Consider the following 10857-nt stretch of genomic DNA (forward strand, 5'->3'; position numbering starts at 1 on the left):
CAGGCCACAGGAAACTCGGCCCCAAGAAGGTCCCCTTTTACAGGGGGTTACGGTGAATTTTGGAGTGGCTGCAGCACCCCCTATAGCTCTCCTCCCAGCGCTGCTACCACCCACCCCGAGTGTAGCCCAGCCCAGCCCCGGCCCCAGCCCGCCCATGCCCCATCTGTAGACCAGGAGGCATGCACTCCCAGGTGCCCAGAAGGGGTACAATTGTTAAAAAAGGTTGAAAACCCCTGACCTAGATGGTTACTGACCTCTAGGTTACGGAGTTAAAGGTTGCTAGGGTTTAAAACCTACATTGTTAGAAAATGCCCTATCCACTCTCTGCATATCTCTGAAGCTGTGCCACTGTGCAGCAGAGTAATCAATCAGACCTTAGATCAGGAACTAGAACCCAGGTCTCCTCCCTCCCAGGTGAGTACCCTACCTATTAGGCTACAAAAAAAAATAGATTATATGTTGTGCACTCAAGTAACTAACATTTAATAAGACATACAAAAAATTAGAACTCTTAGTTCCAAAATGATCCTTTTTATACCAACTGGAAAATGGCAAGAAAACTGTCCTGGGGGAGCTGAAGATGGAAGGCTGTCCGTCTGGGTCCATGAAAGAGTCTTTGAGCTGTGTTGAGTAGCTCTTCGATGTGTTGATCAGGTAGAATTCCTTCCCTGGAGGTGTCAGATGGCAGGCAAGGAGGTTTTTAAAAAACAAAAAAACACCAAACCAACCACTTCCTTCTTATTCTATGATGAAGTTTAAAATCCAAAGTCGGCTAAAATGTGGCATCTTCCATGTTTCAGGGGTGTACTTGGTAGCTGTGTTGGTCTGAGACAAAAAGATATTCCATTTTCCAGTTGGTCTAAAAGGTATCATTTTGGAACCAAGAGTTCTAGTTTTTTGTGTCTTTTTGTCTCAGACCAACATGGCTATCAAGTACTCCCCCGTAACAAATAAGTGATATTTATATTAAAGCTTCTTGTATAGTTAATACTATATCCCTATTCCAAATGCAATGTCAGGTATTTTTTATCTTGTGCAAGAGCATGCCTCCATGAGCAATTATAGTTTCATAGTTTCAGGGTCGGAAGGGACCTAATAGATCTTCTAGCCCGACCCCCCCGCCAGGGCGGGAGAACAACCCAAAAAACACAAACAAAACCACTCACCCTAAAAACAAAAACGGGACTCAAATGAGTCCAGCCAGGTAAGTATCCAGCCTCTTCTTAAAGATCCCCAGGGTAGGGGCCAGCACCACCTCCCTTGGAAGTTGGTTCCAGCTCCTAGCCGCCCTGACTGTGAAGTAGTTTTTTCGGATGTCCAATCTGTACCTCCTCTCCATCAACTTGTGCCCATTATTCCTTGTTATGCCAGCAGGGGCTAGGGGAAACAGCGTCTCCCCCAAACCCTTCTGGTTCCCCCTAGTGAGTTTATAGACGGTCACCAGGTCCCCCCTCAGCCTTCTCTTGTGGAGGCTGAATAGGTTCAAGTCCCGCAGTCTCTCACTGTAGGGTCTGCCCTGTTGTCCCCGGATCATGCGGGTGGCCCTCCTCTGGACCCTCTCCATGTTGTCCACATCCCTCCTGAAATGGGGCGCACAGAACTGGACACAATACTCCAGCTGCGGCCTGACCAGCGTCGCATAGAGGGGGAGGATCACCTCCCTGGCTCTACTCGAGATGCACCTGTGGATGCACGACAAGGTCCGGTTAGCCCTGCCAACCATGACCTCGCATTGTCGGCCCATGTTCATCTTGGAGTCAATAATGACACCAAGATCCCTTTCCGCCTCCGTGCTCTCAAGTAGGGAGCTCCCCATCGTATAAGTGTGCTGCTGGTTCCTACTACCCAAGTGCAGCACCCTGCACTTGTCCGTATTGAAACGCATCCTGTTCCTGTCCGCCCACCCCTGTAACCTATCCAGATCCTTCTGCAATAATCTATAATCTAATAATTATAATCTAATTAAAGTCATTAATGTTTATACCCTAGGGAAATGCTCACTTATTCATAGACATCTAAGTTTCTCCCATCTTCACTATAATTTATGCTTTGTTGAACACTTCTGAGAATTTCCAGGAGCTATTTCCATGCTACCCTGAAGCAGAGTAGTAGCCTATGGAAGTGCTTTCAGTGCTTTCATAAAATTGAACACACTGAATAAAAGCAAGTCATATATTTATTGACAGTATCAGAACTGAAGTCACAACTTTTGTAGCCAGACTTTATTAGGGTTCCTCTTACACCATCAGGTGTTAAAGATTTTTGTATCATAAATGATGGATTAATCAGAATGTATCACTCCCTGTAGCTTTAAAAATTAAACATAAGAAACAGGTGGTCCTGAGAATGTTAATTTACTGGTGACTTAAAAATCTTAGCACAAGTAGTTATGATACTATAATGCTTGTATTAACAAGTTATCCTTTTTGAGTAGGAAGAAAAGTATAGAAGGTTGGGAATTTTACAATAAAAAGATTAATGACTGAGCAGTTGAAAATTATTTTACATAAAATCATTTTATATAATATGCCTCCATCCTCTGAAAGGATCACATTTCATGAAATGTTAAGGTTTGTTTTTCAAAAACCCTCTCTACTATGATATAAGCCAAAAAATCCCCCAACAAAACCCTAAAATAATGATGGTATCTCACTGATTTCAGCAGCTAGTCATAGTTTTTCCATCGGCCAAATTCTGGGGACTTACCTGACCTGACAAATCCTGGGCAATTCTGTTCTGCCAAAGCAGCTGTTTAGCCAGAGTGCAGCCTATAAAATATGCTCAGCAGCCAGGCATGGGCTATTCTGAATCCCGCATTACATACCAAAGTCTACTGTTAACTTGCTATGTACCCATCATTTAGACATGCAAAGAGAAAATAGAATCTGGCCATAATGGCATTATGCCAAACTCCGGTGTGATGCTTGCTCCATTTTATCTGCAGATCCTTCCACACAAAGGCTCAAAGTCTAAGGAGAGTCTTTAACAACAAGGGTGTCAAATGTATGGCTTGCAGGCCAGATCCAGCTCATGGAGCCCCACTGTCTGGCCCTGGGTGCAGCCCCTAGGTCTAAACAGACCCAAACAGGCCACAGTGCACACCAGACCAGCCCCACAGGCAGGGTTTGGGATACGTACTCACACAGTGGCAGCTCCAGGACTGCCCTACAAGCTCCCAGCCAAATGTCACTGCACACCCACCTGTTCCAGCCACTCTGGAATCCATGCTACATGCAGCATGGGTTTCAGAGCAGCTGGAACAAGTGCTGGATCAACTATGCTAGTGTAAGGAGGAAGAAGGATGGAAGAAGGGAGGAAGTTTGTGGGCCTGATCCAGTCCATGGACCAGCCACACCTAGAAGAGTTTGACATCACTGTTTTACAACACCTTCCAACCCTAATAACTATGAAACACTGTACTCTCCATTATCCCTCTTTCTGGAAAAAATTCTTTTAGAAAGGATTGGTACCATCATTCAGTAGAGCATTTATGGATTTAAGCACATGCTTAACTTGAAATAAATGGGATTTATGCACATTCTAAGTTGAGCACATGTTGAAGTGCCATCCTGAACATGGAGGGATTTATGCACACATTTAGCCTTCTTCCTGAACCAATAGGGTTCTATAGAAATTACTCTAAATACCTGTAAAAAAAAAAAAAAAAAAAAAAACCAAAAAAAAAAACCAAAGCAGCTGCAGCAGCTTTCTGTGGGCTTTTAAACTAAAGTATTCAGTGGGAGGGATATACTTTATGATGCTTTTGAAGCAGATATAAAAATATCTCCAAAAAGGGAAAATAATGCAGTACTTTCCATAGAGATCTCTTTTCTTAGTGCTGCTTCAGCTGGCATTATAGGAAGATGGCAGAGCTAAAATAACGTAAGATTTTATTATGCATTGACTTTTTCAAAATGTGTATACATGGCACATAGTTTGGAACAACTAAGCTGGGGTATTTTCTCATCTTAAGTACCCAGATGAGCATTTAAGTGCCAAAATAGACTTTTAAGTCCCAACTGTATAAGCTCATTTGAATGCCAGGTTTGAACAGGGGCAATCTAAGTTAGATACCCAAATTTAAAAATTCTGCTCTGAATATTAATTTTTTACTTTAAGCTCCCAATGCAACTGCACAGCACCAGCATACGCGTCAAGCTCTATGCTATTCAGTGATTTTTTGGAATACTTTTACATCTTGGAAAATGGATGTTTGATTAATTTCTATATGCGAATGTGAGTTCTCCTGTGAACTATTCAAGTGTTGAGTTTAATTGAGCTACAGCTGGTGCTGGCTGCGTGTGCAGAGAGTAGGGATTTACTGACTGATTGACTGTCTCTACCTTTTAACCTGGATGAAGATGCGTGCATGAAGAGGTGACATTTGCTGCTCATACAATACTACGGGAAGGGTAGCTATAAAAGAGAAGGGCAATAAACTGACTAGGCTTAAGTGCACAAGGAATCAAATGGCTTATGCAGACAGAAAAAAAAAGTAGGCACACCAGTTAAATTACGTTAAACCAAGGATTTTATTCTTAGATCTCCAATTCTACTTGAACAGAGTGAAAAAATGACAGAACAAACAAGCGTTAATATTCCAATGACAATGCAGGCCTTCTTTGGAGAGCCAGAATAAATTAAAGACACTCACTTTTAAAGCCTGCCAGCTGACAAGAACTTAGATCCATTGTAACCACAGCCAGTCACAGCTGTTCAAGTGACATCAAACAAGGAGGGCTAGGGAAAAGGGAAATAAGGAAAGGTTATTGAAAAAAACAAAACAAAACAAAAACGAGAGAGTTTAAAACCAACTATAAAAGGAAGCAAGGAAACTGTTCTGTTTTGTTATTTTGTTTAAAGGAAAATCAGAAAGGATTTAAAATCCTATGGCTTTCCCTCATGCCCCATCCCAAGCAAGATGATGGTGGCAGCACTACCATAGATCACTGGCACAGGGTCAGATTCTTTTTCCCTTACTCATGCCGAGTATTTCTGAATGGTCTCATGGAGAAGAAACAAGTAAGGAAGATAGGATGGAGCCCAGTGTGGCTTGTCTTGCAAGAATGCAAGACACCAAATGACTTTTGAGTTAGGCAAAGGAATAACTGGAAATGAAATAAGGGAAATTCAAAGTAGGAATAAAGTGCACATTTGTAAGAGTGAGGAACGTGTAGTGGCTTTCTGTCACTTTTAATCTTTAAAGCAGGAAGATGCTTTTTCTAAAAGATATGCTGAAGCTCAACAGAAGTTATGGACATGATGCCAGTGCTGAAGAAATTGCATGATTGGTGCTATGTAGATCAGATCAGACTGTTACAATGGTCCCTTCTGACCTTAAAATCTTTGGGTGGCTTTATACGTGCTCTGGAGCGAGGAAGGGCACTTTAATTAGAGTGGGTCTTGGGAGCCCCTCCAATTAAAGTGCCTGCAACGTCTTATGTATTCAGCATCCCACGCTTCAACATTGTGACGGGGGTGCTTTAAGTAAAGCTTGTTCAATGCACTGTTAGGGGTTGGGGGTGCTGGGGGCTTGGGACATATGTAGGGTGCCTTATGATTCTATGAAGTAAGGAGGCTGCTCATGTCTACTTGTTTCTCTGAGCAATGCACATCTGCCCCCGAATTGAGAGTTTATACACTGTGCTCCTAACCAGGAAATCAGGTGAACTATTTTACTTCCAGCCTGAGGTTCTCACATCTATCCTTTCTCCTCTGACCTGGAGCAGATTTCATGAAAGATGTTAGGTACTGAAAACAGACTGAAAAATATCAGTGAACAAACATATTCTCAATAGTCATAGGGTGACCACCCATCCCAAATTGGGCAGGACAGCCCCAGAATGGGAACCTCAAGTCTCAATACTGGGCTGCACAACTCCAAAACTGCATTTGTCCCAGATTTGTAGTGTCATGCAGGGATCCATGGCAAACAAAGGGTTTCCCCTTGCAGGCTGGCAACATTCCAGCCTACAAGGGGCTGCTGAAAGCAGGATGCAGAAGACACCATGTGCATGTACAAGTTGGCACACATGCACATGTCCAGGAATACAGCCAGGCAGTCCAGAGAGCAGCTCCCTGCAGATAAGGCTATGGGGGGGGCAGGGAACATAGCAGGGCACATCAAAGCCCCTACAGTGAGGGAGGGAGTAGAGCAGGGGCAGGGGTGCTGCTCAGCCAGGGCAGTGCATGTAGCTGGAGCACTGAGCAGGATGGAGCCACAGGCAGCTCATCCAAGGGGCAGGGGGCATGAGAGGACACGTGCCCCCCAGATTTGTGCACAGGGTGGGGGCAGATGTGGTTCCCATAGGGCTTGGGGTTCCCTGCCCTGCTGACCTCCCCCAAGGACCCCACGCTGGCCTTGCTGCCGTGGCAAGGCACCCCCTGGCTGCCCAGTAGCAGCTGGGACAGGGGTGGCATGGAGTTGTACCCCCCATGACTGCCAGGTGGGCAGGAGGCACATGGCCAGTACAGGGCTCCTGGTAGAAAGGCAGCAGGGTGGGAAGCACCAAGCCCATAGTGGGCATCTGCCCCTGCTCTGCTCTGGTCCAGCCATGCCGCTGGAGGTGGGGGGAAAGCAGGCATGTGTCCCACCTTTCCCTTTTGAAGAGGTGGTTATGCTAAATGGTCACATCCTACCAAACACTGAGAGTCAAGATGGCAGTCATTCAAAGTGAACTAACAATACAAAAATAAACAAAGACAGCAAAAGGAACTACAAGTATTATTACTTTTTATAAAGAAAGTAACCAAATATTTATTTAAGAAGAGAAATATTATAAAGATAGAGGCTAAATGGACATGGAGGGAATGTCTAAGTTTGGCCTTCTCGCATCCTTTTTTTCCAGCATGACCAATGTCCCTAAACTGGAATAAGTTGAGAGGCAAGGCTGTAGGAAGGGTGATGAGCAGAGGTAAAAAATTATGAAAATAAGTATTCCAGTAACACTTTTTCAGCAACAAATTAATAGATAGCAAAGGCATAATCACCAGAGTCCTTGAGCTGAGTGGCAGTGGTGACAGAGGCCAGGCTGGCTGTGGCAGCTGCTGCAGCTGCTTTACTTGAACTCCCTCTAAGTAGGCACCTAGGGCTAGTGCCCTAGGCCATGTGTAGATGAAATGAGAGGCGTGTGTGCATGAATGACACTTTAAAGTGGGCTAAATGCTTTAGCACTGCTTTAATGGTGACAGTGTTTGCACGCCTTGGCGGCATATTGCGCATTAAATCTAGCCACTGCAGGAAATTTGGTGGCGTAATGCACCTTAAATGACTTGGGGTGCAGCAAACTAGAACTTCAAGAAGCCATGGAGCAAGCTCCACAACTCTGCAGGAAGCTCTGCAGGTAGCCTGGCAGTAGCCAGGAAAGCAGCTCTGCCCAAGAAAAGGGGTGAGCCTGATCTTTTTTCTCTCTTTTTTCCCCCTGGATCCTGCCTGAGATGCTCAGGGGCCTGGTGCTTCCCCGTGAGCCAGGTGCCTGCGGGTGGGTGCTGCCACTGTGGTGGAGGGAAGTACCAGCCCCCCTGCATCCCAGAAGCCATTCTTCCCACTGGCAGCTTGCCCTCCCCTTCCCACTGCAGAGGCAGGTAAGTCAGCAGTGTGTGTGCACAACACAGGGGGTTAATCAGCACTAAATTGAAGCAGTGTTTTTTAAAAACCCACTGCTTCAATTTAGAGCCCCTGTTTTGTCTACACACGCCCCTAGTTGCTCACCCCTTGTTATGCTACTGATACACAGAATTTATGAGTAAGGAGTATATTTTAAACATCAGGAAATAATTAAATTGTACTCCTGCAAAATATAAAAGGTAAACTTGCTCTTCATAATTGTGCACCTCAGTTACTGAAAGTATTTACAATACGTTTCAGTTTTTCACAACTAGCAACAGAAGACAGCCTTTGCCCTCAGCAGACAAGACCTTTACTTCTCCTGTGCCGAGTAATTAAAACCAGGACTGTAAAAACTCCGATTCCTCAAAGGATTTGTTAAAATCACCAATTCTTAGCTTTCCCCCCACATCTACTATTTATAAACCCTTCCTTTGAGACTTTATGCAGGTTGCTCGTAAAGGGCATTCAATTTGTAGAGTCATTTAGCTCCACCTAGTGACAATTTCTGAAACTACCATTGAGCAACTGAACTCAAAACAATATGAACATATTCTGGACACTAAACCAGTCCAATAAAATTACTGTTTCACTGTGTCTCTAAGTCAAACAATTCTTGCCTATAAAACAGGTTATTTTCATTCTGATTTAGCTCTCTATCACAGAGAAACACTAAACTGCTGGAATGAGATTCTTACTGGCCAACTGCTGCTGGCTAATACTAATAATTTATTTTACAAAAGCATTCAAAGAATTAGCAGCAAGCACAATAATATATCTGGAACTAATACAAACAGGTACAAGTTATTTTCTTGAGTTCTTCTGGCTCCTAGAAGCAGCAGTTAGGTGACAGGTATTGGGCAACAGAAAGAATGACTGTGGCCACAGAGATGCGCACTGCCTACAGATATGACATTGTACACCAGAACGTCTCAAAGCAAAACACAGGTGTGTACAGACACACAATCACCAGTGTGGGTACCATAATATCTAGTCTGCAAAACATTGTGAAAACAAGAATAAGGTGCATTCATAACACCCTAGAATGAGATTGTGGACTTTACAGAATGCTAAACAGTTAGAAAGGGAAGTTGTCCCAGCAGCACCTCCCACTGCTGTTGCCTGTACCAGGTATGTGGATCAAATTATAGGATTCTGGGTATATGCTGAGGTATGAAACTAGTACAATCTTATGTTAGTACTTGACACATTTAAATATCTTGATTCCCAAGCTTGTTGTGAGGTTTACCTCATGCAATTTTCTTTATCACCATTATTGCTTACATTTATATATGTTTGGTAAAGCAGGCTGGGGAACAGAAAGGGTTATGTCTCGTTTAAATGTGATGAACTATTAGCAGATAGTTGATTAGCAGCATTTAAATCCAACAAAAAACATACAGCCGAGATCTACTATTTGTGTATCCCCTTTCTGCCCTATGCACACACAAAATATGGCTTCATACACTATAGAGGGAGACAATTAATCTCCAGGGTATTCAAGTTCTATCATGCTCACCAGCATGGATGCCATGGAAGTGTGTATGAAGAAGTAGACAAGTACAGATTTGTACCATGCCGTGATATTACACAAAGGAAAAAGTTGAGGTGTATGTCACGGGATGGGGTCCTCAAGGATGGCAGTGTTACCCCTAGGGCTCCTTGACCATGCCAATGTGGCCCGATGGGCACCGTCTATTCTCACCCACCACGTCTTGATGGATTTATGATATAGGGAAGCTGCATTCACGTCCCATTGGACACGGTCCTGATGGATTTCCTTGACCCTGTGGGTTCCCGGACCCCTTGTGGGTCCCATTCCAAAATAGAAGTCATGGGACACCCCAGCCTTATAGGTTATATACATGGCTCCAACCACCCCTTTACCATGCCTCAAGCCTCACAGATGGCACGAACATTGTCCTATCTAGGCCTTGCTGTGATTGGCCCCCCTTGTCCTCTCTGGTGCCTGGGCTCTCTGCAGCCCCATCGCTGTGCCTCTCTGGCACCTGGGCTCTCCGCAGCCCGTTGCCATGCCCTCTCCGGCACCAGGGTCTGTGCACCCCAAATGCTGCACCCTCCCTGGTGCCAGGGTCCCCATGCTGCCATGGGCCCCCAAAGGGGCCTCCTCATTCCCTAAATAGCCTCACCCAAACCACCAGTGGTATGCAAAAGCAAGCAAAACATAAGCCCCTGGGCTATAACATACTACAAAAAAATCAGGGTGTGCTCTGACCCTTTAAAAGGATCAGGTTTCATCCCCGGCACTAAGTGTCTAGTAGGCAAGGGTACCTGTAGAGCTCATGGAGCCCCCTTAGCCCTAGGTGCAGCATACCAGGCAGTTGCAACACCACTAGGCACATCCTACTTGGAGACTCCTTCCCCTCTGGCTGCTAGCAGGGAACTGCCTTCCTCACCTCAGCCCTGGGGTTTATATATGAGCAAGGCACTGCCCCTTCTGGTCAGCTGACTGCTGGCAGGTGTGGGCCAACTAACTAATTCTGGCTGCCCTGGTAACCAGCAGCTGGGGCTCCTCACTCACTGCTAGTGCTCTCTCCCTAGCAGTTTCAGCCCTTTAAAGGAGCAGGGCAACTAAGTGCTCTGCGACAGTGCATAAATAGGATAATTGTACAAGTCACCTTTGGCCCTGTGTTTGTCTTCTTAGAAGGTCATACTGGTATTCTTCCTCTTGCATATGTACTTTTGTTTGGATCTTCCATAAATCTATTTCATTGCAGGCAGGAGAGTGGACAGGAGGAAGAAAGGAAGGAATTTCCTCTTTGAATTTAAATCCTAAGGAAAGAAACAGATTTTCTCTCACTTCATTTCCAACAGAATTCTTTTCCTTGTCCTTTCAGATACCTGCTCACATGAATTTAAAAAGGGAAGTTGCAGATGATGAGGTGCATCATCACACATAAAACAACATATATTTTTCTCCAGTTAAAAATAAACTAGAAGTTTTCCTAATATGCTAGGGGCCTAGGCCTGTGTTATTCAGTTTAAGATTGAAGCAAAAAGAAATATATCTTCATTGGAATGAGTTAAAAACAATTTGCAGGGCTGTGAAATAGGAGCTTCATTACTAGGAGCAGCTAACAGGCAGCAGAGTTGCAGAACAAAGGATAGCTTGATTGGTGGAACATTAAGAAGAGAAGGTCATTAACTCCTGTGGAATGAAAAATTTAGAAGGGATCAGGTAGATTATGAGTCATGAAGTCAACTGACTCCCTCAGCACTGCCTGACTGAC

At 44.5% G+C, this 10857-nt stretch overlaps 1 long non-coding RNA gene across 1 annotated transcript; it reads right to left on the minus strand.

Moving 5' to 3' along the window:
- Positions 1–555: 555 nt before the first annotated feature.
- LOC102387458 lies at positions 556–10001 on the minus strand. Its single transcript, XR_324482.2, has 3 exons — positions 9942–10001; positions 4655–4740; positions 556–668 (listed from the first exon to the last, which is right to left on the minus strand). It is a non-coding gene; the product is annotated as an uncharacterized LOC102387458 (long non-coding RNA).
- Between the last annotated feature and the right edge of the window lie 856 nt (positions 10002–10857).

Source organism: Alligator sinensis, unplaced genomic scaffold, assembly GCF_000455745.1.
Source record: "Alligator sinensis unplaced genomic scaffold, ASM45574v1 scaffold648_1, whole genome shotgun sequence".
Lineage (NCBI taxonomy): Eukaryota > Metazoa > Chordata > Crocodylia > Alligatoridae > Alligator > Alligator sinensis.